At 38.8% G+C, this 26,813-nt stretch overlaps 2 long non-coding RNA genes across 3 annotated transcripts in view; one reads left to right on the top strand and one right to left on the bottom strand.

Annotated features, from left to right (window-relative positions):
* The window catches only part of LOC307186007, a 137,797-nt gene extending 131,816 nt beyond the window's left edge, over positions 1 to 5,981 (bottom strand). Inside the window, exon 1 of the long non-coding RNA XR_013828235.1 lies at positions 5,856 to 5,981. This is a non-coding gene — a long non-coding RNA (uncharacterized lncRNA). The remainder of the gene's footprint in view (positions 1 to 5,855) is intronic.
* A 742-nt stretch (positions 5,982 to 6,723) lies between these two features.
* Positions 6,724 to 26,813, top strand: part of LOC307186006 — a 424,126-nt gene continuing 404,036 nt past the window's right edge. For both annotated transcript variants that reach the window (XR_013828233.1, XR_013828234.1), the window contains exons 1-2: positions 6,724 to 6,863; positions 12,409 to 12,613. This is a non-coding gene — a long non-coding RNA (uncharacterized lncRNA). The remainder of the gene's footprint in view (positions 6,864 to 12,408; positions 12,614 to 26,813) is intronic.

Here is a 26,813-nt window from a genome sequence, read left to right as displayed (position 1 = left end):
AATTTTCCCTTTGACTATACACACAGTCCCACATCACTAGACTTGATCTCATGGGGTGTGCAGGCTTGTCTCCAGCTCAACTTTCTCTTGACCACTTTTCTGCATAAAAAAGGTTAATCTAGACCAGACCAACGGGTTAGAAAGCAGGAACTTAGCAGGAAAAGTTCTGTGTAGTCATTTTCAAAAATATTGGCTGTTGCATTCGTGAGATTATTTTGAAAGCTGAGAAAGTCAGCAGCACATTCTATTGGGCAGATGTTGGTTTAAATTATAGTTCAACTTCCGATGGCTTTGAATGACTGATTCTCCAGAACTTAGGCATATCCACTACAGGCCAGATGAAATTGCCTATTTTTAAAGGGGAATACTGCTGAGAATGGGTCTCTATTTATAGATTTCTTTCATATTAATAGTGCTATTAGTGAGGATGTGTATCTTTATTGGTTGGGGTAACTTCAGTCTTTGGAAAAGTTTTAATTTTGAAAATTCTGGACAATAAAGAAGACCCTATGAGCCATGCACCTAAATTTCAGTGATGTTTTTGCATCCCTAGGGCACAGTGACCACAACATCGTTCTTTTCAGAGATGCCTTTTTTTCTCTTTAGCTGAGGAAGGAGGGTCATGGATGTTCCCAACCAATCAAAATTCTGTCAGCTTCAAACTTCACTGAATTGTTTAGGACAAAAGAGATACATATCTTTACAGCCTCCCCGAAGGAACTTTTAAACGCAGGCAAAATAAATTCTATTTAATGCTAATACATAGGTAACTATTATTTTTAGTTAGAAGAAAACATTTTTTAAATAAATGAAATAAAAAATATATGTAGTTTACACATTATGCTCTAGTTTCCTTCCTGCTGAGTGAAAGGGGATTTGAATTAGAGTTGTCTGGAGTCACATTTACTTTTTTTTTTAGCAGTACACTGAGGCAGAAGGTGCTAAAGTTCAATTAGCTATTTACAATTTCTTTAGAGTTATTTTCAAGGAACAGGTGGCCTAGAAAGTTGTCTGAGTTGCAGAAGAAAAAAAAAAGAAAAGGAAAGAATTAACACAAAGGCTGGTAAACATAGGGATTGTGACTTAAAGAAAGCAATTGTAGTCCATATAAGAAATAAGAAATGTAGTCAATTTCAGATACCTGGCAAAAGTCATTTTAAAGATTGAGGCTATTAGAAAGAGAATAAGCAAAATGTATTTGGAGCAAGTTCCTATTTAACTGAATTTTACTTCCTCTATTGAGGATATGTTTGGTTATCTGATGGGACTTTAACCTAAACCCACATTGTTTAGGATATGGGTTTCCCCAAAGCCATGGTCTGTGTAGAAGGAGTGGGCTCTGTGCAGCAGATCTCTGCTACAGATCTACTGCCTCAGACTATCTCTGCTGCCACTCCACCCCCATTTATAGCTGTGTACACTCCTGGGCAGCCCTAGGAATGCCCGAGCTGGGTAGAAGAAGAAGACAAATCTCGATTTCAGGAGAAAATTTAGCTTCACAAGATTTACAGCACAATGGTTAAGAATCTGGGCTTTGGAGTTAGGTTTGAATCAAAACTCCACCACCTATTTGCCGTGTGGCAATGGGGAAGACACAGTTTTCTCAGCTGTATGAATAAGCATGCAATAAATGATAGCTGTCAATATTATTGTTGTATATTGTTATTATCAGTCCCTTCTACCTTTCTCCTACGCTTCTATCTGCTCTTCTTCTGCTGAAACGTGATGACATCTCTCCTCATTCCCTACATCTGCAAACAAAAATCACCATGCACCCCATCTGACACAGTGTTGAACTATGTGCTGTCTATTGTTTGTCTCAGAAACAATTCCAGCTTTTTGGCAAGTCTCTATCCTAAAGGATTTGGCTGAACTCTACAGATTAAATTTTCTTCTGTGGATATATTGTAGATGTATTGAATTAGTGACTCACCATGCCCATTTTATGAAAGTGAAATTGAGATGAAATATTTTTCTGAAAATGATAAGTTTGTGAAGGTGGGCAGGGAGCAGATAACAGGAATGAGGGGATGACTTCAAAATATATACAAAGTGATTTCACAACTTGCAGGGATACAGATTATAGTAAAGGAACATAAGTGGTAAGGTTTGACAGAGTTTCTTTCTACTACTATGAAGAACAGAGCTGTTCCTTCTATGGGCAAATGTCTGGGTGCAGAATCAAACATGACTGTGGAGCAGATCTGGTAACTGGTCAGGTATTGATTTTATTATTTTTAATGACTCCCAAATCCACTGGGGATAGTTTAGGTTTGTAATACGAACAGTTTATCAGACTGCAGAAGACATGTCATTTTTTAGATTGACATTTTCCTCTATGGTTATTTCTCGCACACAGCCCTAATGCTGGTGTGGGTTTTGAAAAGCCACTTGGGAAATTTTATTTCGAATTGTTCACATTTTTTTTTGTAATATTATGGAGCATTGTATTTGCTTAAGTCCAAAAGAAATGGCACTGAGCTGGCTTTTAGCAAAACCTTTGCTATTTGCTGTAGAAACTTGGGCATATTTTCAACCTCTTCCTGCCTTATATTGTTCATGATTAGAGAAGGGATATTTGTGTGTATTTGTTTGTGTGTGTGTGTGTGTGTGTGTGTGTGTGTGTATGTGTATATCAACATGGCTACTGCTTTTGAAGGAGAGTTAGAGATACTGTTCTGCTCATTTTTGGTTCCTTTTCATTCCTAGCATAGTTCCTGGTATATGTCAAAACATGATATATTCATTAGTAATAATAATAAAAATAACTGTCATTTATTAAACATTTACTCTACGCAATGTCTTGAACATGGTAATATCAAATAAATCATTATTGAATGGTGGACTGAATGCACTGTGACTAAGTCATTTATTTGCATTCCATCAGTTAATCCTTATAAAAAACAAAGCAAAATAACACTGTACTAGGTTGGCAGAATCATGATGCCCATTTTACAGATGAGAGAATTGAGGCGGAGAGCGGTAAGGCCACTGTCCCAGGATAACACAGCGAAAATATTTTGACATTGGAATTAGGACCTAGATTTGTCTAACTTAAGTGAGAACAGTACCATGAGATGGAGAGAAAGGATAAAAGAAAACAAACTTATATAAGAATTGGAAACCAGCAGCAATAATAGTGCAGCAGGCATAGTGCACAATGCAGGACACTTTTTCCCCCCCAAACATATCTCCCCTCTTAAAATTTTCCTTGGCTGGCATTACAATGACTGACATATGAGTCTACGTAATATCCATTTCACAGTCCAAGGTAATGGTAGCTGCCAAAATGATTTGTGGCAGAGCTTCACTTCTTCAAACAACTATTGCAAACTAGAGCAAGCAAATTTAATTACCTTCCAAGCTGACACAACCTCAGAAGTATTGCTGATTTGTTATCTTCCTGCTCTGAGTGATGGACTATCCATGATCTGCCAGGAGATACTTGGACATGACTCTACAAGTGGAATGAGGGAAATGAAACTGAGAGTGTAAGATACAGCAAACCCATGCAGATATAATCCTGGCTAAGAAAGAATTTTGCAAGTGGGTTGCCCTGTGTGTGTGTTCACTCTGTGTGTTCACTCTGTGTGTGTGTGTGTGTGTGTGTGCTTGTGAGTTGCACATCAGGCAATAAATCTTAAATCTAATGGTCCAGATATCCAGTCTGGATATCTAATGCTAATGATGCCTAGGTACCTAGAGAAAGATTAATCTCAGAACTTTGTGATCACAAGAAGATTGGAGAGAATGCGAGTACTCCCATCTGGTAACAATGACAACGTGATAACTTTTGCCAAACTACAGTGGTTATTAATAAAACATTTGTTTGCTAAGTGTCAATTCGTTTATCCTACTTCGAAGGGCCATGAAGTGGATAAATATTTTAAAAACAATTAGACAACTCTTTAAAGATGTATTCAAGTATTTCATTATCTAGGACTTGTGCTCTGTTTTAAAGTTGGTAAACTCACAATATATGGTGAAGCATGGACACTTCAGTCTTCAATGTTTTGGAAAAGTTTCCTAAAACCTCTTCTGTATGTGTAGACCTTCTATCATGAATGCAGATCACAATCCCTTTCTCCTCCTCTTTGTTTGCCTCCCTGATTTGCCTCCCCGATGGCAGAGTTCATTCACTGTCTTTCTGTTTGCAGGTGTATCCCAAGTGCCTAGAATAGTGCTTGGAATACAGTGGGCTCTAAAAAAATATTTGTAGAATGCATCAGTAAATCTTAATTTTTACTTTTATGTCTCAAGTGCTTGTGTTACACTACAAACGTCACTCTTCATCTCCTATTCTCCCATTTCATTATTTTTTCCTAGATAGTTCATTGTTCTCTCCTGAACATTTTCTCTTTTCTTGCACAGTATTGTGTTTCAGCTACCTTGGTTTCAGCTTGTGCTACTTTGTAGTTTTATGTTCTTAGCTTGCAAAGAGCATCTAGGCCTTTGCCACCTGCAGTGATGGATGTTGCTGCTTCTTATTAAGCTATACTCTGGTTTTCTTAATGTGTCATCTGAGTTTGTTTGTTGATGGCACCAGATCCTGGCTTCTCACTGTGGGGCTCCATTCTGACGTTCTCTTTGTATAAAGGATACCAGTTAAAGTGGTGTTTCTGCATCTGTGAAATGCTATTTGAAAGTTGCTAGCAGTGTTCTGACTCTAGGGTTGAAGGCATCATTTGACCTCTAAAAAGGCAACGTTTATTTTGAAAAAATTCATCAAAACTTCCCTTAAGTTTTAAAAAAGAAAAAAAAAAGGAAAGAAACCTACCAATCTATGGTTTCTGAATAAACTATGATTAAAATGAATAACGATGTTTGCCTATGAAGGCAGAGCCATGATACTCTAGAGCAGTGATACCCCAATGCTTTCTCTCACACCTCAGATCAATTTCCAAGGTAAACTGAGAAAAAATAATGAGAGTGGAAGGACAGTAGAAAATGAGGTTAACCCAGCAGAGTCATCAAAACGGAACGTGGACCTCCAGTCTTTGCCAACTCATGCCTACTTGGATCAGACAATTGTGCCTATCTTATTACAGGGACTTACTGTACTTGCAAAGGACAGACCACAAAATCCCACTGAATTTCTAGCATCATATCTTTTAAAAAACAAGGCATAGTCTGAAGATCAAAACTGACTTATTGGGAAGAACAGAAAAATTTGGTATCTACTGTATATTTACATAATTAAGAGGCAGGTTTAATTGCCATGCTTTCCACCCCCTCCCTTTTTTGGAAGTATAAGAACCTTCACGACAACAGAACTTATTTCCAAAATTGCAGAAGAAAACATATTTCCCTTATTTGATTTAATCACCATACTTATGTAATTTTTGTATTCCGTGCAATATTTTACCAGATTATTTTTAACTTTTTTTAAAACATGATCTTCAAAATAAACTTTTAAAATGAAAAAAAAAAAAAAAGGATTCAAAATGGCGACGAAGGAAGATCCTGAACTCACATCCTTCCAGGGACACAGGGAATGTACAGCTGTGTATGGAAAATCTCCTCCGAATAAAACCTAAAAATTGGTAGAGGGACCCCTTCACATCAGACAAATGAAGGGGAAACCACACCAAAGACGGTAGGCGAGGCTGAGACACAATCTCGCCATAAACCTCACCGCAGCCCTGAGACCCACAATCCTGAGGGAACTCAAAACCTGGAGCTTGTCCCTGAGAAGCGGATTCGCACCCCACATTGGGCACCCCAACTTTTAAGACCAGCACCTGAGAGCCAAGCCCCCAAAACATACCGCTGTAAAGACCAAAAGAGCTTGTGCCTGCGATCCCTGGGCTGTGGTGAACTAGAAATACCCCTTACGGGGCCCGCAGAGGACTCACCTGCCTCAGGGCCTCCATGGACGCAGCTCTTTGCAAAGCACCCGGATTCTCCGTGAAAGTGGTTCATTTGCTAATTTTAAAGTACTGGTCTGAGGGGGAGGGGTCTGCTGGGATGCTGTCCAGGATTGGAGGCTGGTGGGCACCATCTTCCGGCTCTCCCTCGGCCTTGCGAAAGCCGGAGGGTGCCGTCTTTTTCTCCCTTTTTGCCTTTTCTTCCTTTCCCCCCTTCTTTCCTTTTTCCTTTTTCGGCACGTGCCCTCGTCGCTCACCCCTCTGCCTCGCAGCAGCCAGCGAGCACCATCTTCGGCTCTCTGCCACCGGGAGCGCCAGCATCCCCCGCAGGGGAATTCAGCACTCCGGGGTTTGCGGCTGCCACCGAGGGGACGCCCCTTGCTCTCCTGGCCTGTGTTCCTGGATCCCACGGGAGGGTAACAATTGGAGAGACAGCCCCTGGCGGGCCACTACTTCCGGGCACCATGCAGACGGCGACTGCAACTCCCTCAACCTTCGCATCAAAGAAGCCCGCTTCCTGGGCCTTGAACTTAGCCCAAGGGGGCGGGCTTCCGGTTCGGCGGGGTCTAGAGGCTTCCGGTCGCTCTGGGGGAAGCCAGGCTGCGGCCGCCATCTTTGAGCTCTCTCTCCGCTCCTACAGCGAGCAGGTCTACCGGCAAAGAGTCTGTATGCTCAGCTGGAGCCCTGAGCTTTAACAACTGCCGGGCAGGGAACACCTCACCTCTCCCTCCAGATCACCTGGCCGGCAGGGCTTATTACACTTGCATCCCACACAGCTGTGTATATTTGCATTCTTTAACAGCTGCTGCCTGAGGGTCTGACTTCCAATCCACCTGAATCTAGGTGCTGACTAAGACCCTCTCCTACCAGACACTGACTTGGTCTGACACCCCCTGGGCTACTGGGAGCTATTAAAAATAAAATAGGAGGCTTGGAGAATCACAAACATTTTGGAGACAAGGAAGAGCTGGAGGAAGGCTGAATCTGGTTTGCCAGGTAGGCGCTCATTTAAATTAAAAAAAAAAAAAGTGAGAAAAGTGACCTGCTGTGATTGAAGCAGTAAAATAGTGTAAATCGGGTGACCCTTTAGCAGATTGTGTGTTTGCAGCAATAGATAAAGTATTACTTATTTCTTCCAAATATTGATTTTGACTGTATTCGCCGTGAAAAGCATTCTTTGTACTTTGAAGATTTATCTTTTTATGTAATGATCAGCGCACATTGTGATTGTGTGGCTGTCTCCCCAGGAAGGATGTGTATGCTGATGTTCTTTGTGTCTCCTACTGCAGAAAAAATTGTAAAAGAAACATACAGGCCTTGCATGGGCTTCCTGACCTGCAGTGCTGGTGTCCTGTCCATGGCCTTATATTAACCATCCTTTGGTCAACACACACTTTTAATGCACTGGTTTAGGCCAGGTGGGTCAGTTCACACCTATTGCAGATGAGGCCTTCCCCTGAAGGAAATTTATATTTCCAACTGCCCATTACTGAGTTGAAAAGTGAGATGAAACTTAACTGGGAGATGGGAACTTTTATTCTCTTTCAAAGCCAAAAACATAGTTGTGGGAGCAGGATTTTGAAGTATAGAGATACTTTGCAGGGTCCCTTTTTGTAGCATTAAGTTGGGCCATCCTGGAGGGGCCGTAAGAGTAGCCATTTCTTTTTAGTACAGGTGAGCTTCCCACTGTGTCAAATTTTATATGCCCATGACTGCCATAAAGAGACATCTGGCAGACCATTACCCAGAAAGCAAAAAGTCCTCCTGTGTCTGGTGTTTGCTTTCTTTAAAGCATCTCTGCTAGCAATGACAGTCAGGGTAAGAGCAAAAATTCAACCTTCAGGTTCTAGGACTGCAACCAAGATTGGAGTGTGTGCGGTATATGTGGTCTCGTTTGCATTCTGTCTGTTTCTCTTTTTCTCTCTCGCAAATTTTCCCAGTTTTTCTTTCTCATTGTCCCCTTTTGCCTTTGCCTTCTGTTGTTTTCTCCCCCTTTTCCTTCCTGTCCCTTCCCTCCGCCTGTATTACTTTCCCTCAATGTCAGTTTGGATCTTCTGAGAAGACAAAATTGGATGTGCAAGAATAATAGGAAAAACGTCTATGAAGAATAAAGTGGAAAAGGAGCAGAATTAGTAGGGAAACCTTCAGACTTAGCTGCAGCTAAGGGGAGAGGGAAAGAAGGAGTGGGTGAGAGGAGCCTCAGACTGTAACAAGACTCTGGGAACATTTTGGCCAGGCTTATGGAGACCCCAGAGCAAAACCTTCCCATTAGAGGAGTTCCATATTGGGTAAGGTAGCCCAGATCACATACCGCTGCCTTGCTTAGTCAGTGGCGGGGAACAGCCAGGAGGGCTTGGCCTCTGTGAGAACATTGCAAGCAGATCCGAAGGTACAGCAGTTGGAGTCTGTCAGCCAACCACCTTCTTTGAGGCAGGTTCTCTTGAAAGGAGGTCTGAGCAGCATAATTTCATGACCACCACATTGCCTTTCTTCCCTCCTTTTTTCCTTTCCTTCTTCCTTCCTTCTGACCAAGAAGGCTTGAAAGTTCCCCTCATCTTGACTAGAATTTAGACATGTTTCTTCCTGACTCTTGGCCCCTGATCTTCATTTTCTTAGTGCCTTTACTTTAGAAAACTTGTAATTGTAGATGAGTTCTCTGCTTCTTTATTTTTTTAAGTTAATTTTTATTGGAGTATAGTTGCTTTACAATGTTGTGTTAGCTTCTACTGCACAGCCATACATATACATATACGTATATCCCCTCCCTTTTGGATTTCCCTCCCATTTAGGACACCACAGTGCATTAAGCAGAGTTCCCTGTGCTATACAGTATGTTCCTATCAGTTGTCTATTTTTCACAAAGTATCAATAGTGTATATGTGTCAATCCCAATCTCCCAATTCCTCCCACCCCACCCCTTTCCCCCTTGGTATCCATACATTTGTTCTCTATGGCTATGTCTCTATTTCTGCTTTGCAAATGAAGTCATCTATACCATTTTTTAGATTCCATATATATATGCATTAATATATGATATTTGTTTTTCTCTTTCTGACTTCACTCTGTATGAAATATAGATGTAATAAGAAGATGTGGTACATATATACAATGGAATATTATTCAGCCATAAAAAGGAACGAAACAGGGTCATTCATAGAGACATGGATGGACCTAGAGAGTGTCATACAGGGTGAAGTAAGTCTCTGCCCCTTTAAATGTAATTTTTTCTAAGGCCTTTTTCCAGTTTTATAACACAGGAATGTCTTTCTCAAGGACCTGGAAACCATTCCTTTGAAATGCATTCATCAGGAAAGGTCATGCCCGTATCTGCCAGTTTCTGTAAGAGGGTAGAGCCTAACTTCAGTGGGCACCTTGCTCCAAGATGCAAAACCACCTCCTGTCATGAAGATGAGAAAGTTTACCTTTCCCTTAGGTAACACCAATCAGGAAACACATATGGCCTATGATTCCTCCATCCTAGGTCTTAAACCTATCCAGCCCTTTGTTTTGTTTCTGTGGAGCTGAGCTCACACTGAGTTCTGGGTTCTCTTCCTTATCACAATAACCTTGAATTAAAGGTCTTCCTTGCCTGTTGAACTTTGTCTAGTGTGATATTTGCCTTGATAGTTCTTCCTTCCCTTCTTCCTTCCTTCCATTAGATATTATTGAGTGCCAATGATGTGACAGGAATTAGGTTAGCATCAGATATATTGGTGAAAAAGGTTGTTGTAGTCATGTTCCTTAGAGTAGACAGAAAATAAGTGAGTTAACAAATAAGTGAAAATTTTGAAATGCAGATTTTCTTTATAGAAGGAAAATAGGTTGATGGTATGAAAAATGAGAAGTAGCCTATCTTACATAAAATATTCAGGGACCTCAGAGATGGTCCTTCTTCAGGTTAGAACCCATAATTTGGGGTCTAGCAGTTTGGCTCCATATATAACAGTATCACCTGCAGTCATAATGCTAGCTTTCCAAATCTCAGCCTTCTCAACTATAAGATGAGGATAATAATAATACCTCTTTCATGGAATTATTTGAAGAATTATATAAGATAATGCATCTAATGCACTCTTGCTTTTATTGCCTGGGTAAAATTAATGTTTGATAATGTTGATGATGAAATAATTTGCAAAGATAGTATTCAAGAAGTAGATATTTTATAGTTTTAAAATTTATTTAGTACCAGAACATTAAAAAAAAAAGAACTCTTAAAATATCTTCTGAAATACAGTCAGAGGAATTCTGGTCTATACTTTTAATTTGGGCACTTACTCATGTGATGCCCAGAATTATGATTCAACAGTTTAACATTTAATGTCTTACTTCTCTCAAGAAATTATAGTTTCTCTGAAGGCACTGATGAAGAATTACATGCTTTTTATGTTCCCACAGCACTTAGTATAATATAGGCACATAGAATATACACAATAAAAGCTTATTGAATTGAAATTCACACTAATAGTGAAAAAATATTTATTGGTGTTTGTTACCAATTCAAAGTTATTTCTGTTTTTATAAGCACTTTTTTTTCTCTTTGAAAGAAAGCAATCTGGTCTTAGAATTGTTGTCTGAAATTAATTCTAAGAAAAAACTTTTCGTTTTCATAATAAAGGGTTGACATTGAGTTTAAACACAAAGCACTTGAGAATCACCTAAGAATATTTTTTATATTCCAAAACTTCGTATTACGAAATGTTTCATACTGGTGAGGGGTTATGTGGAGCAGAGAATAGAGACATTTTTTCCATTGGATAATTCACATCTTTGTGAAATGTGGCTCTAATTTTTCTAGATTGTGGGATGTGAGATCCTGTGCTCTTTATTGTTTTACTTTTAGAAGCCAACATTGATTTAAGTAAGCTTTCCCAAACAATATTCTGCATTTTTGCCTTTTGTCTTACTGCCAGAAGTTGGTCTCTCTGAAGCAATGTTCATCTAATGCAGTGTAGATAAAAGTTCAGCATGGGCTGTGGAGTAAGACAGAGTTGGTTTAGAGTCTCAGCATTTTGTCCTTGAACAAATTACATACCTTCCATCTTCATCTGTAAAACAGGAATAGTAACAGTTTCATCCTCACAAGGTTATTGTGAGGGTGAGAAATTTAGACATGTAAAATAGTAGATTACTCATGTAAAACACCCAGCTTACAGGAAACAAGAAACAGAGTCCACTTCAATTACTTTTCCTATTGTAGATGGCATTGTTTGGAGTTGATTGACTTCCTAGCCTATCTTTCCATAAACATATTTTATTGCATACATTTTGCCCAAATATGAAACTGGCCCTGTATATTTGACCATTTTGAATCTAGGATCAGAATGGCAGTAAAATTACTAGATTGTCTGCCACCTGTCGTTTTATAATAAAAAGGTCACTGATTTAATTAATTTTTTCCCCATATATTTCAGGACATTATTGTGCCCCTCCCCCAAGCATGGGCCTTAAGACTTTTAGTTAGCCTTCAGTCAGTGCTGTGTCCTGATGCATAACACCTTCTTTTTTACTGGCAATCATTTGACTCTTACAGCTCCTTCACTGGGAGAGTGGGATGCAGGTAAGGTCTCTTGTCAGCATTTATCATCATCAATTTCCCATTACAATTTTATTGCCTTCTCTTTAGGAGCCAACTCCCTCTAGGTCACCTGGACCTCTTAATTCCTGATTGTTTCTCTTGCAGGGATTTTTCCATGTCTTTTCTAAGAATATTAGTCCCACAAATGCTCTGAGGAAAAAGAAGAATGCAGTAAAATGTTTGGAAAATGTTATTTCTATGTTGTCCTTGTAGCAGTTTATTTTAACGGAAGGTGTAATGTATATGTGTGTCAGCTGACTTTAATCCAGCCTCTAGAGGTGATTAATCAGTATGGATCTTCTCTGCTCAGGAACCCACACTCCAGTGGTGGTTTGCCAATTAGCATAAGATATAGTGGTAATAATTTCTCATTCATGAATAAAAATCTTCCAAGCTCAACTAGCCCTTTAACAGCAGAGCTCAAAGGTAAAAGCTGTAGTTCTGTGTCCTCCTACTTTATGAAGCTCTCTGTTGACAGATCTGATGGTTACTGAAGCTCTGATAGCTTGTTGGGTCAGTTTGAAAATAAATGTATGTTTGGTAGACTTTTGTCAAAAACTTGCATTTCTTGTAATGTTCCTCCAGTATTAAGGTGGTAAAGAAGAAATTTTTATCTCCTACTTACCTCTAATTAGTGAATTTTATCAAAAGAACCCCAAAGATTTTTAATTAACAATAGCTACAAAATATATTTCTCCCTTGGGAATTCATAAAGTACATGAAATCTCTCAGTAAGAAAAAGTTGTTTAAATTTGTTTCTTGGTTAAACAAACTTTGTTTTCAAACTTATTTGAGCACAAATTTCTTTTTTCCTTGGTAAATGTCTATTTACATGATATTTTACATACTATTTATAGACTGTGCAGCAATGATCAAAATTTGGAAAATTGCTTATTTTGAACATATCATCTCTTCCATTTTCTTCATCAAAATTCACTTGTATTATGGTCTTTTCCTCTTTTTCAGAGATCATTTCCTGTGAGGGAATCCAAATGCCATGTCTTGAAGAAACCCAAGAAGCCCTGTGTAGAGGCTCACATGGCAAGAAGCAGAGACTTCCTGCTAACAGTCCTGTGGGTCCTCCAGCTTGGAAGGGGACCTTACAGCTTCAGTGAAGCCTCCACTGACTGCGGCCCCAGCTGACATCTTGATCACAACCTCGTGAGTGACCGTAAGTCAGAACCACCCATAAAAGCCTTTCTCAAATCCCTGACTCACAGAAATGGTGAGATAATAAATGTTTGCCATTTAAGTCACTAAACTTGAAGGACTTTCTCATGCAGCAACAAATAACTAATACAGATTTTAATAGTTTTAATAAAACACCAGATTAAAAAATTATATCCAAAGGTTCTAATGATGAAAAGTGACCCTATTTTGCCTCCTAGGGATCTTTACTTTTTAGCTGTGGTTTTCTCTATAGAAATGGGCATTGAAAGGAGAATTTTCAGATTGGAGGATCAGTGAGTCCTCAAAGCATGCCATAAAGTTGACTGGCTAGTCTGTCCTCACCTAAGACTCCCCTGCTGATTCCCCTGAATTCCCATTCTCTTGTCACCAACTCCCCCCCAGCTCAACTCTGTAGCATTGCTTCCAACCTTCTTTGCCCCAACTCCTAATGGAAATATTATCCAATAATACTACAAATATGTTTTTGTATCTTTGGACAACTCAAAAGGAAAAATAAGGCATATGTGGTAGGTAAATATATTTTTACTGCCTAAAATGAAAGCACTATTATGAATCTGGGATGGTAGAATCAAAGACAGAAGTGTGGGGGGATTGGAAGAGGAGGTGGGAATGACAAAGCTCCTCCATAATCTCCATCAGCCCCCATCAAGCCACTTCAATAAACATACTATCCTTGTAAAAACTGTATGTGCTTCTTACATAAGTAAAGCCTTAAGACAAATCCTCTAGCCCCTATTCCCAAAGGGATTGCAGCCACTAAACCCTCAGATGTATAATTTCCAGAGATGCTATTGCTAACCATGATCAGACTTATTATTTAATGGTATTCCTAAAATCAGCACAAGTGTTACAATGCTAAGTAATAAGTTAATAGGATGCTCAGCCTCTGATAGTCATTAGTATTTTCACCAACTTCGTTGCTGGGTCCATGATAAATTTAATTCTTTTTAATCAATTAAATTGACTAATGCAAGAATCATCCCCCAAGTTTGGCAGTAAAAGATGATTTTAAATAATTAATGTACAATGATGGCAAACTTCCAAAGAACTTTAATGATTTGAAGCTCTTTAAAAGTTTTGCTGTTGAATTGTGAATTTAGTTATACAGAATCAAATAAAAGATATTAATTATGTAGCCATGACATTATTTGCAGCACTAAGTCATCATCACTGAATATTTCTTTAATTATAATATAGAATCCAGAATATTGGGTCAGCTCAGTAAATGCTAAATTTAAGGAATAGCTGTAGTTTCCACTGGCTGTTTACCAGAATTTTCTCTCATGTACCTAAATAATTTTCACAGGACTTAAATTTTTTTTTTTTTTTTTTTTGCTGTATGCGGGCCTCTCACTGCCGTGGCCTCTCTCGTTGCGGAGTGCAGGCTCCGGATGCGCAGGCCTGGCGGCCATGGCTCACAGGCCCAGCCACTCTGCGGTATGTGGGATCCTCCCGGACCGGGGCACGAACCCACCTCCCCTGCATCAGCAGGCGGACTCGCAGCCACTGCGCCACCAGGGAAGCACCAGGACTTAAATTTTTTTTTCTTTGATGTTAATTACTGCCTGCTGGATCTTCTCATTAATCAGTTTTCAAGCAATTAATTCGATCACAAATGGAAAGTATTGACCGAATTAAAGGCTATTTCCAGAATTAAACTATGGTAATTAATTTCCTGGTTTCTATGTGAATAAGTTGTCATATATTGTTTGGCAGACATTGATTAGAGTCTACGTCAGCCATGCAAATTAATGCAGGCCTGTTGGCCTCCCTGTTGGAAAAAGTAAGGCTGGGCTTTAAAAGGAAGCAGTTAAGGAGGCAAAAGCAGAGCCAGCTACATAGTGGGGAGGCTATATTTTCTCATTCCCAAAGATACATCATTACTAGAGACTGTCAAAACCCTTTCCAGGGCTCCCCTGGTGGCGCAGTGGTTGAGAGTGCGCCTGCTGATTCAGGGGACACGGGTTCGTGCCCCAGTCCGGGAGTATCCCACATGCCGCAGAGCGGCTGGGCCCGTGAGCCATGGCCGCTGAGCCTGCGCTCCGCAACGGGAGAGGCCACAACGGTGAGAGGCCCGCGTACCGCAAAAAAAACAAAAACCAAAAAACAAAAAAAACCCTTTCCAGGTCTCCACAAATTCATTTTAGGATACTTTTTTGGCTGCCCCAAACTTAACCAAGCACAGTCACAGTTCTAGTTTAATTGCAAGGTGCATAATATTAAGCATGGGGGGATTTTTATACCTTGGGAAATGTACTCTGCTTTAGAAAAGTTATTGCTATGAGAATGCAATATTAAAGTATTTGAATTATTTTATAAAATATAAAATGTTAATTCATTTTAAAACTATAGCGTGGGGCTTCCCTGGTGGCGCAGTGGTTGAGAGTCTGTCTGCTGGTGCAGGGGACACGGGTTCGTGCCCTGGTCCGGAAGGATCCCACATGCCACAGAGTGGCTGGGCCCGTGAGCCATGGCCGCTGGGCCTGCACTTCCGGAGCCTGTGCTCCGCAACAGGAGAGGCCACAGCAGTGAGGGGCCCGCGTACCACAAAAAAAAAAAACAAAAAACAAAATCTATGGCCGTTAACGTAGGCATTTGTATAATTTATTAATTTTTTTCACCCATTTTTGTTTTTTCTAAAACAAGGTCTGTGATGTTTCCTCAGTTTCTTAAAAGTGGTTTGTAATTCATGATCTTAATTAATATATTTTCATGTATGAAATATTTCGAACAGATGATAAAATACAGAGAATATAACAGATACTAATGTGTATCTCATCTGGACTTAATAGATATAAGCATTTTTATGGTTTTACTTCCAATCTCTTTATTTTAAAATAACAAAAATAAAACCTTACATATACAGCTAAAAATCACCTCCATTCTTTCTGCATTTCTTCTATTTTCCTAGAGATTCAGTACCTTGAAGTTGATGCATATTATTTCTATGAAATATTTATCATCTTTTTTTTTAGAAATTTATTTATTTATTTATGGCTGCGTTGTGTCTTTGTTGCTGTGCATAGACTTTCTCTAGTTGCGGTGCGCAGGGGCCACTCTTCATTGTGGTGCACGGGCTTCTCATTGCAGTGGCTTCTCTTGTTGCAGTGCACGGGCTTCTCATTTCAGTGGCTTCTCTTGTTGCAGAGCACGAGCTCTAGGTGTGCGGGCTTCAGTAGTTGTGGCACGCGGGCTTAGTAGTTGCAGCTCGCGGGCCCTAGAGTGCAGGCTCAGTAGTTGTGGTGCATGGACTTAGTTGTTCCACAGAATGTGGGATCTTCCCAGACCAGGGCCCAAACGCATGTCCCCTGCATTGGCAGGTGGATTCTTAACCACTACACCACCAGGGAAGTCCCTTATCATCCTTCTCAACTGATATGTACAACTGTTACGTTTTTCACATATTTGACTTTACTTCTAAATTATGCACTAGCTTTATATATATTTAAAAGTCTGTTAGAGGACATAGGATTAAATATATACGTGTCTATGTATGTGTGTGTGTGTGTGTGTGTGTCTGTGTGTTGTGTTTGTATATATGTATATACACATAGGATTAAATATGTATAAGTGTATGTGTAGATATATGTGTATATATACGTGTATATATATTCTTATGTCATATAACAGACTTTAAAAATGTTACCAATCCAATAGGTATCACATTGTTTTAATATGTATTTTCAATAATGAATTTGAGCATTTTTTCAAGTGTTTATTCCATACTGTATTAATTTCTGTTCATCTGGGAACCAACTGTTCATATCTCTTTGCCCATTTTTCCTATGGGACTGTTTTTCTTATTTATGTAGGAGTGCTTTACATATTCTGAATGCTAACTTTTTGTTTATTCTATACAATGAAAATCCATTTTCAAGTCTGTGGCTTATATTTTAACTTTGGTTTCTTTTTAATTAAAATTAATTTTAATATAGTCAGATTTATAAATCTTTTGTTTTAATTTGTATTTTTTGGGGCCTTGTTGAATAACTTATTCCCTACCCCAAAGTCATATGTTCTATGTGTACTTCAGTACTGTTTAAATTTTTGCTTTTCTTCTTTAGGTCTTCCATTTTTCTGGAATTTATTTTTGTAAATAGTGTGAGGTTTGTGTCCAATTTGATCATTTCCATATGGATAGCCACTTGTTGCAGCATCCTTTATTGAACTGTGCATTCTTTTCCCATTGATAAATAATGAATCTCTGGGCTTCCCTGGTGGTGCAGTGGTTGAGAGTCTGCCTGCCAATGCAGGGGACATGGGTTTGTGCCCCGGTCCGGGAAGATCCCACGTCGCGGAGCGGCTGGGCCCGTGAGCCATGGCTGCTGAGCCTGCGTGTCCAGAGCCTGTGCTCCACAATGGGAGAGGCCACAACAGTGAGAGGCCCGCGTACCGCAAAAAAAAAAAAAAATAAATAAAAATAAGGCATCTCTGTCAACTACCTATTTCCCATGTAAGTGGTCCATTTTTAGGCAGTCTGTTCTGTTCTACTGGTGTGTCTATCTCCTGTAGCAATACCATGATAATTAAATTATTATAGATTGATACTATATCTCAATACTTGAGAGGACATATACCCTTTCTTCTTCAAAATTGACTGTTCTTACCATTTTATGTAGCATTTTAATACCACCTTTTCAAATTCTGTTAAAAATTGGAACTTTGGCTCACTGCATTAAATATATAGTTAGATGTCAAGGAGGAAAGGCCGTTCTTACAATACCGAATCTTCCTATTCATGAATATAGTGCATCTTTTCATTTATTTAGGCATTCTTTTATGTGCTAGAATGTTTTCATTTTATCCATTATACCTTTTGCTAGGTTTATTCTTTAGATCTTTATAGTTTTTGTTGCTATCACTAATGATACATTTCTAAACATTACATTTTAAAATTAGTTGTTACTGGTGTGTAGGAATACTATTAACTTTTGCATATTGATGTTGATTCAGCAATCTTGTTGAACTTTCTTATTAGTTCTAAGAATTTGTGTTTAGAGAATCTTTGGTTTTCTATACAAGCAATTATCATATCTGCAAATAATGACAATTTTGTTCCTAGCTTATATATAAGGTACTAAAAAGAGAAAGGTATGAAATATACTTTGTTAATAGGAGCAGAGTTTGGGAAATTGAGAGAATGGTACCTGCTAAAATTTCAGTGCTGGAAGCCACCAAATACAAAAGTTTTTCACTAACTTCCATCCACCCTCCTATTATTAAACCTCTTCCCTATAATCTTACAAGTTAGGCATTTTTACTTCAATTCTGTTCTGTTTTACAGAACTTTTTTTAGGTGAAAATATATTAGGCTAATCATGAGACTAGATGCCAGTATGTCAAAGATCTACCTTGCTGCTTAGAGGAACTCCATTCATTGTGGGCTGTGGGCATACATACTGAGTATGATCACTGGGGAATGGAAGGTGGGATTTGAGTGTCCCTCTGTAGAAACTCCAGGGTCTCCTCCAGGCCAGACTGAGATCCACTTCTTTTCTGTGTTCTGAAACAAAGTAGGAACTCAGTAATTTTTTTCTTAAATTGCCCAGATATCTCCCTTTGTCTCTCAGAGCTTGAAATGTCACTGTTAGAATCTCATTCTGGTAGGATTTAAGGTTTATTCACGTTTAACAATCTTTCCAGTAAACATCCTTAGGTTGTACTTTATTCTTTTAATTTACTGTGTCTACAAACAAAGCTTACTTCGTACCTTCTTCCTGTTCCATTCCAGCACTGGTGTATAATATTTGACAAGTTATGCCTGTTTCCTCATCTATTTAAGTGGCATAATTTAAAGGACCTTATAGTGTTGTTATGAAAATTCAACTAAAGTATATAAAACTTTAGGACAGTGCTTGGTGTATAATAAGTAATAAATGTTACTTTTATTAATAAGTCATCATCATTGACCAGGAGACAGGAACAAGAGAACAAAACAGACACTAGGAATAGACACACAGGTATACATATACAAATTTTCATATGCAGGTTAACATATATAAGAAAATAAATGCCTAGGTGAAGAATTTCAATTAGAACAAAAAAGATCTATGAAAATATCAAATGGAAGTTTTAGAACTTTAAAATATAATCAGTTAATACCTCAGTAGAAGTTTTACAACAGATTAAAAGAGCTGAAAGGAGTACTAGTGGCCTACAAAATATTACAGAAGAAAATAATAGACTGAAGATGAAGTAAAAAAGGAAAGAAAATTCAGACTAGTAAATATGACACAAATGGGATATGGTGCAAATGTCTTAGATATGTATAATTGGAGTCCAAGAAAGAGTGATAGAGAAAACGTGACAGAGGCCATAATTTACAAGGTGATGAGCAAAAATTAGTTTTAATTAAGAACAGTCTCAGGGGGATAAATAAATTAGGAGTATGGGATTAACAGAGACACATTACTATATATAAAATAAATAAATAATAAGGATTTACTGGATAGTATAGGAAACTATATTCAATATCTTATAATCTATAATGGAAAATAATCTGAAAAAAATGTATATATAACTGAATCACTTTGCTATATACCTAACTATATACTAACACAGTATTGTAAATCAACTATGATTCAATTAAAAAAATAAGAAAAATCTCAGTTCACAGAATTAAGAAGTATTATAAATTTCAAGCAGGGTAAGTATAAGGAAAACCATACCTAGGGCATGCCATAATAAACATTTTTAGATAATTCAATATATATTTGTTTTTGTCACTCAGCATCTGTTTTTTAAAAACCATATTGTAAAAGGTCTTCTATTCCTAGACTAGATATACTCCACTTATAGTTTACTTAAAATAGAAATTTTTGAATTTGTAAGCAATCTTAGTAGTTATGCAGTTAAATCTGCTCATTATGTCAATAATGACACTGAGGTCCAGAAAAGTTGTGTGACTTATTTAAAAGTACTCCACCATAAAAAGCAATATTTAAAAAAAAAAAGTAACATTTTTAAAATGTTCAAAATAATGCAGTATAAGAACATTTAAAATTTTAATTCAAATTCTAATTGTCATAGAAATCATTATTTATTTACCAAAATATTCATTCCATTCTTTATACTAATAGCAGAACTCTGATTTTGGGATATCTGTGTATAATTGTTGGGAGACAATTCTCCATAAATATTTTTACATTTCTGCATGGTTGAAGACTTCTGAGTAATCACTGACAAGGTTTATTAAAGGATGATTGAACAGCTAACATACCTTGAGAACTAGCAATAGTTTATTTCTTAGAAGAGATTTAGAAATGTATCTCCCCAAAGATAATTGCTTACAATCCAAGCAAAGACTCAACCTATCTCTCACTTCTCCAGAGAACATTTGTTTACATTCCAGAGTAAAATTCTTTTTCTTTCTGGAGGAGAATATGGATAATTATGCCAGAATTCTCTCTATAAACTCTGAGTCTCAAAATTGTGATTCCTGTGAGTCAAAATTTTGACTCAGAGTCCCATAATTTTGACTCCTGAGATATAAATGCACTGCATCTGCAGACAGTATCTTAGTTCTTAGTCCTGTTGATCTGTGAGAACTTAGGGTGGGGGAACTGACTCAGTCTGTGAGTAATTAACTGTCTGGAGCTATGATCCAGAAACCTTGAGGCTCCTGTCAGTACTTATATATAAAAGTTTGACAGGATAAGTTATTTGCTTGTAAATAGGGTAAAATCTTCACCATTTTTAACCTAAGTGCCAATGTTTAACTAAAATACTGTACTTCCTGGCCTCCATTGTGGTTAAAAGTAGCAAAGTGACCAAAATCTCAGCAATGATATGACAGCAGAAGTTGGTGTTTAGGAATTTTAGAACATGCCCTTCTCCCTAATTTTAATGTCTTGAGCTATGGTTATGATGGCTGGGGATATAACATTCTTCTTTTACCATAAAGTGATTTTGAGAAGGGGATAATGAGTATTTTGATGTAATAATGACAAAAGGGTTATTCCTAACCAGGAAGACATGCCATGAAAGAGAAGAGGGATTCTATCATCCACTCACTCAGTCAACAAATATCATATTGGCAGTATCTGTGTTGGGTGCTCTGGATACCAAGATGAATAAAACCTGGTTTTTACCCTCAAAAAGCTCAAATGGGAGAGGAAAGACAAAAGCTGATGATTAAAATAATTTGGAGGAAGAGCTATATAGTGACATGTATATTATATAATCAACCTTTACACTTATGTACACTTATAATTCCTTTGTCTTTCTCTTGCTTCCTAGTACATGCTTGGCTAAACCAATCTTGGTAATACTGAACTCTCAGACTAGTCACGCCTGTCTGCCTGAGGTTGAAGGGGGCTGAAAAAACACATACCAGACTATTCCCGGAAATTTGTAGTCCATTCAATTTCTATTCTCTTAGATGAGATTTTATCTCTTCTCTCTTTTCTAATATTTAACATCTCCTCTACAAACCACCTCCTCCACTACTTTCATGGTCAACTAATGGATGAACTTCTTATTTCACTGAGAAGAAAGAAACAATTAGAAAAGAACTTCCACAAGTTCCCATGAACACATCTACCCCTTTACCTCTACCTTCTGCTATGTTTTTATGGATCAATTTTACTATCTCACACGTAGGACTAACCCCTCCACTTATAAAAATTTCTTATCCCCTCTTGATATTTAAAGACATTGTTCCATAAATGTCCTCAACTCTTTCAAAAAATTTTCCTTTTCTTTATTGGATTATTCTCATAAGTAAATGAACCCCAGGGCATGTTATTCAAGAGGTGAGCCAAAGCCGGAAGAGATTTCCAGATCATTAAATATGAGGAAAACTTAGAATGATAGATATTGATCAATAAATGGAGACAAAAGAATAGAGTATCCATCTCAGCAAATGTCCACATGTATGACGGGTGGTCAGGGACCAAATGCCCCTTCTGATTCCCTGGCCTATACATATTTTAAGGAATTTAGATGCAACTCTAAGACAGAAAAGTAGATAAATAAAACTTTGAAAAGATTAAGAACACTTTTGATTTGATTACAATGTTCTGGTTATCAGAGGAAAGGAAAGTTGTGATGGTTAATCTTATCTGTCAACTTGACTGAGCTAAGGGATGCCCAGATAGCTGGTAAAATATTACCTGGGTGTGTCCATAAGAGTGTTTCCAGAAGAGATTAACATTTGAAGAAGTAGACAGAGTAAAGGAGATGCACTTACTGAGTAAAGGAGATGCTGGTGGGCATCATTCAATCAACTGAGGACTTGAATAGAACAAAAAAGGTACAGAAGGGTAAATTTGCTCTTTTTCTTGTGCTAGAACATCCATCTTCTTCTGCCCTGGGACTTTGGTGCTCCTGGTTCTCAGGCATTTGGATTTGGACTGGAACTACACCACTGCTTCCTTGGGCCTCCAAGGAGCAGATGGCAGACCATCTCAGCCTCCATAATCATTTGAGGCAATCCATCATAATAAATCTCTTTCTGTGTATCTATATATATATATCTCATTGGTTCTCTGTCTCTGGAGAACCCTGACTAATACAAGACCAAATATAAAATAGTACCATATAAATAAAATAGATATTTTTTGAGCAGGGGAACAATTGAATATGTCATCTCAGATCCTAGGTATACTACAAGGGTTATTTTAAAGTTTTATCTTATTTTTATTATAGATTTTGAGAGTATGACAAAAAACCTTATAAACTTGAAACTCTAATGTGAAAATGATCCATCAAATCACTAATCAAAAAATAAGATACACCATTTAAAGGTTCAACAGGGGGGAATCGGGAAGATGGCGGAAGAGTAAGATGCAGAGATCACCTTCCTCCCCACAGATACACCAGAAATACATCTACACCTGGAACAACTCCTACAGAACACCTACTGAATGCTGTCAGAAGACCTCAGACCTACCAAAAGGCAAGAAACTCCCCACGTACCTGGGTAGGGCAAAAGAAAAAAGAATAAACAGAGACAAAAGGATAGGGATGGGACCCACACCAGTGGGAGGGAGCCATGAAGGAGGAAAGGTTTCCATACACTAGGAAGCCCCTTCGCGGGCAGAGACTGCCGGTGGCGGAGAGGGGAAGCTTTGGGGCCGCGGAGGAGAACACAGCAACAGGGCTGCGGAGGGCAAAGTGGAGAGATTCCCGCACAGAGGATCGGTGCCCACTGGCACTCACCAGCCCGAGAGGCTTCTCTGCTCACCCGCCGGGGCAGGCGGGGCTGCGAGCTGAGGCTTGGGCTTTGGTTGGATGGCAGGGAGAGGACTGGGGTTGGCAGCGTGAACACAGCCTGCAGGGGGTTAGTGCACCACGGCTAGCCGGCAGGGAGTCCAGGGAAAAGTCTGGACTTGAAGAAGAGGCAAAAGACTTTTTCTTACCTCTTTGTTTCCTGGTGTGCGAGGAGAGAGGATTAAGAGCGCTGCTTAAAGGAGCTCCAGAGATGGGCGCGAGCCGCAGCTAACAGTGCGGACCCCAGAGATGAGCATGAGACGCTAAGGCTGCTGCTGCCGCCACCAAGAAGCCTGTGTGCGAGCACAGGTTACTATCCACACCTCCCTTCCGGGAAGCCTGTGCAGCCCGCCACTGCCAGGGTTCCAGGATCCAGGGACAACTTCCCCGTGAGAACGCAGCACGGCGTGCCTCAGGCTGGTGCAACGTCACGCCGGCCTCTGCCACCGCAGGCTCGCCCCGCACTCTGTATCCCTTCCTCCCCCAGGCCTGAGTGAGCCAGAGTCCCCGAAGCAGCTGCTCCTTTAACCTTGTCCTGTTTGAGCGAAGAACAGACGCCCTTCAGCAACCTACACGCAGAGGCAGGGCCAAATCCAAAGCTGAGCCCCGGGAGCTGTGCGAACAAAGAAGAGAAAGGAAAATCTCTCCCAGCCGCCTTAGAAGCAGCGGATTAAAGCTCCACAGTCAACTTGATGTACCCTGCATCTGTGAATACATGAATAGACAACGAATCATCCCAAATTGAGGAGGTGGACTTTGAGAGCAAGATATATTATTTTTTCTACTTTTCCTCTTTTTGTGAGTGTGTATGTGTATGCTTCTGTGTGAGATTTTGTCTGTATAGCTTTGCTTTCACCATTTGTCCTAGGGTTCTATCCATCCGTTTTTTTTTTCTTTTTTCTTTTTAAAAAAATTTTTTTAATAATTATTTTTTATTTTAATAACTTTTTTATTTTATCTTACTTTATTTTATTTCATTTTATCTTCTTTCCTTCCTTCCTTCTTCCTTGCTTCTTCCTACCTTCTTCCTTCCTTCCTTCCTCCCTCCTTCCCTCCTTCCCTCCCTCCTTCCTTCCTTCCTTCCTTCCTTCCTTCCTTCCTCCCTTCCTCCCTCCCTCCCTCCCTCCCTCCCTCTCTTTCTTTCTTTCTTTCTACTTTTTCTCCCTTTTATTCTGAGCCGTGTGGATGAAAGGCTCTTGGTGCTGCAGCCAAGAGTAAATGCTATGCCTCTGAGGTGGGAGAGCCAACTTCAGGACACTGGTCCACAAGAGACCTCCCAGCTCCATGGAATATCAAACAGTGAAAATCTCCCAGAGATCTCCGTCTCAACACCAACACCCAGCTTCACTCAACGACCAGCAAGCTACAGTGCTGGACACCCTATGCCAAACAACTAGCAAGACAGGAACACAACCCCACCATTAGCAGAGAGGCTACCTAAAATCATAACTACACAGACACCCCAAAACACACCACCAGATGTGGACCTGCCCACCAGAAAGACAAGATCCAGCCTCATCTACCAGAACACAGGCACTAGTCCCCTCCACCGGGAAGCCTACACAACCCACTGAACCAAAATTAGCCACTGGGACCAGACACCAAAAACAACGGGAACTACGAACCTGCCGCCTGCAAAAAGGAGACCCCAAACACAGTAAGATAAGCAAAATGAGAAGACAGAAAAACACACCACAGATGAAGGAGCAAGATAAAAACCCACCAGACCTAACAAATGAAGAGGAAATAGGCAGTCTACCTGAAAAAGAATTCAGAATAATGAGAGTAAAGATGATCCAAAATCTTGGAAATAGAATAGACAAAATGCAAGAAACATTTAACAAGAACCTAGAAGAATGAAAGGTGAAACAAACAACAATGAACAACACAATAAATGAAATTAAAAATACTCTAGATGGGATCAATAGCAGAATAACTGAGGCAGAAGAACGGATAAGTGACCTGGAAGATAAAATAGTGGAAATAACTTCTGCAGAGCAGAATAAAGAATGAAAAGAACTGAGGACAGTCTCAGAGACCTCTGGGACAATATTAAACGCACCAACATTCGAATTATAGGGGTTCCAGAAGAAGAAGAGAAAAAGAAAGGGACTGAGAAAATATTTGAAGAGATTATAGTTGAAAACTTCCCTAATATGGGAAAGGAAATAGTTAATCAAGTCCAGGAAGCACAGAGAGTCCCATACAGGATAAATCCAAGGAGAAATACGCCAAGACACATATTAATCGAACTGTGAAAAATTAAATACAAAGAAAACATATTAAAAGCAGCAGGGAAAAACAACAAATAACACACAAGGGAATCCCCATAAGGTTAACAGCTGAACTTTCAGCAGAAACTCTGCAAGCCAGAAGGGAGTGGCAGGACATATTTAAAGTGATGAAGGAGAAAAACGTGCAACCAAGATTACTGTACCCAGCAAGGATCTCATTCAGATTTGATGGAGAAATTAAAACCTTTACAGACAAGCAAAAGCTGAAAGAGTTCAGCACCACCAAACGAACTTTACAACAAATGCTAAAGGAACTTCCCTGGGCAAGAAACACAAGAGAAGGAAAAGACCTACAATAACAAACCCAAAACAATTAAGAAAATAGGAATAGGAACATACATATCGGTAATTACCTTAAATGTAAATGGGCTAAATGCTCCTGCCAAAAGACAGACTGGCTGAATGGAAACAAAAACAATACCCATATATCTGCTGTCTACAAGAGACCCACTTCAGACCCAGAGACACATACAGACTGAAAGTAAGGGGATGGAAAAAGATATTCCATGCAAATGGAAACCAAAAAAAAGCTGGAGTAGCAATTCTCATATCAGACAAAATAGACTTTAAAATAAAGACTATTAGAAGAGACAAAGAAGGACACTACATAATGATCAAGGGATTGATTCAAGAAGAAGATATAACATGTAAATACTTATGCACCCAACATAGGAGCACCTCAATACATAAGGTAAATACTAACAGCCATAAAAGGGGAAATTGACAGTAACACATTCATAGTAGGGGACTTCAACACCCCACTTTCACCAATGAACAGATCATCCAAAATGAAAATAAATAAGGAAACTCAAGCTTTAAATGATACATTAAACAAGATGGACTTAATTGATATTTATAGGACATTCCATCCATAAACAAAAGAATACACATTTTTCTCAAGTGCTCATGGAACATTCTCCAGGATAGATCATATCTTGGGTCACAAATCAAGCCTTGGTAAATTTAAGAAAATTGAAATCGTATCAAGTATCTTTTCCGACCACAACGCTATGAGACTAGATATCAATTACAGGAAAAGATCTGTAAAAATACAAACACATGGAGGCTAAAGAATACACTACTTAATAACGAAGTGATCACTGAAGAAATCAAAGAGGAAATCAAAAAATACCTAGAAACAAATGACAGTGGAGACATGATGACCCAAAACCTATGGAATGCAGCAGAAAAAGTTCAAAGAGGGAAGGTTATAGCAATACAATCGTACCCTAAGAAACAGGAAACATCTCAAATAAACAACCTAACCTTACACCTAAAGCAATTAGAGAAAGAAGAACAAAAATACTCCAAAGTTAGCAGAAGGAAACAAATCTTAAAGATCAGATCAGAGATAAATGCAAAAGAAATGAAGGAAACGATAGCAAAGATCGATAAAACTAAAAGCTGGTTCTTTGAGACGATAAACAAAATTGATAAACCATTAACCAGACTCTTCAAGAAAAAAAGGGAGAAGACTCAAATCAATAGAATTATAAATGAAAAAGGAGAAGTAACAACTGACACTGCAGAAATACAAAAGATCATGAGAGATTACTACAAGCACTCTATGCCAATAAAATGGACAACCTGGAAGAAGTGAACAAATTCTTAGAAATGCACAACCTGCAAAGACTGAATCAGGAAGAAATAGAAAATGTGAACAGACCAATCAGA

This window comes from Stenella coeruleoalba, assembly GCF_951394435.1.
Source record: "Stenella coeruleoalba genome assembly, chromosome: 4".
NCBI classification, from domain to species: domain Eukaryota; kingdom Metazoa; phylum Chordata; class Mammalia; order Artiodactyla; family Delphinidae; genus Stenella; species Stenella coeruleoalba.
Note: the sequence above shows the minus strand (reverse complement) of the source record. Positions and strands in the feature narration are given on the sequence as shown.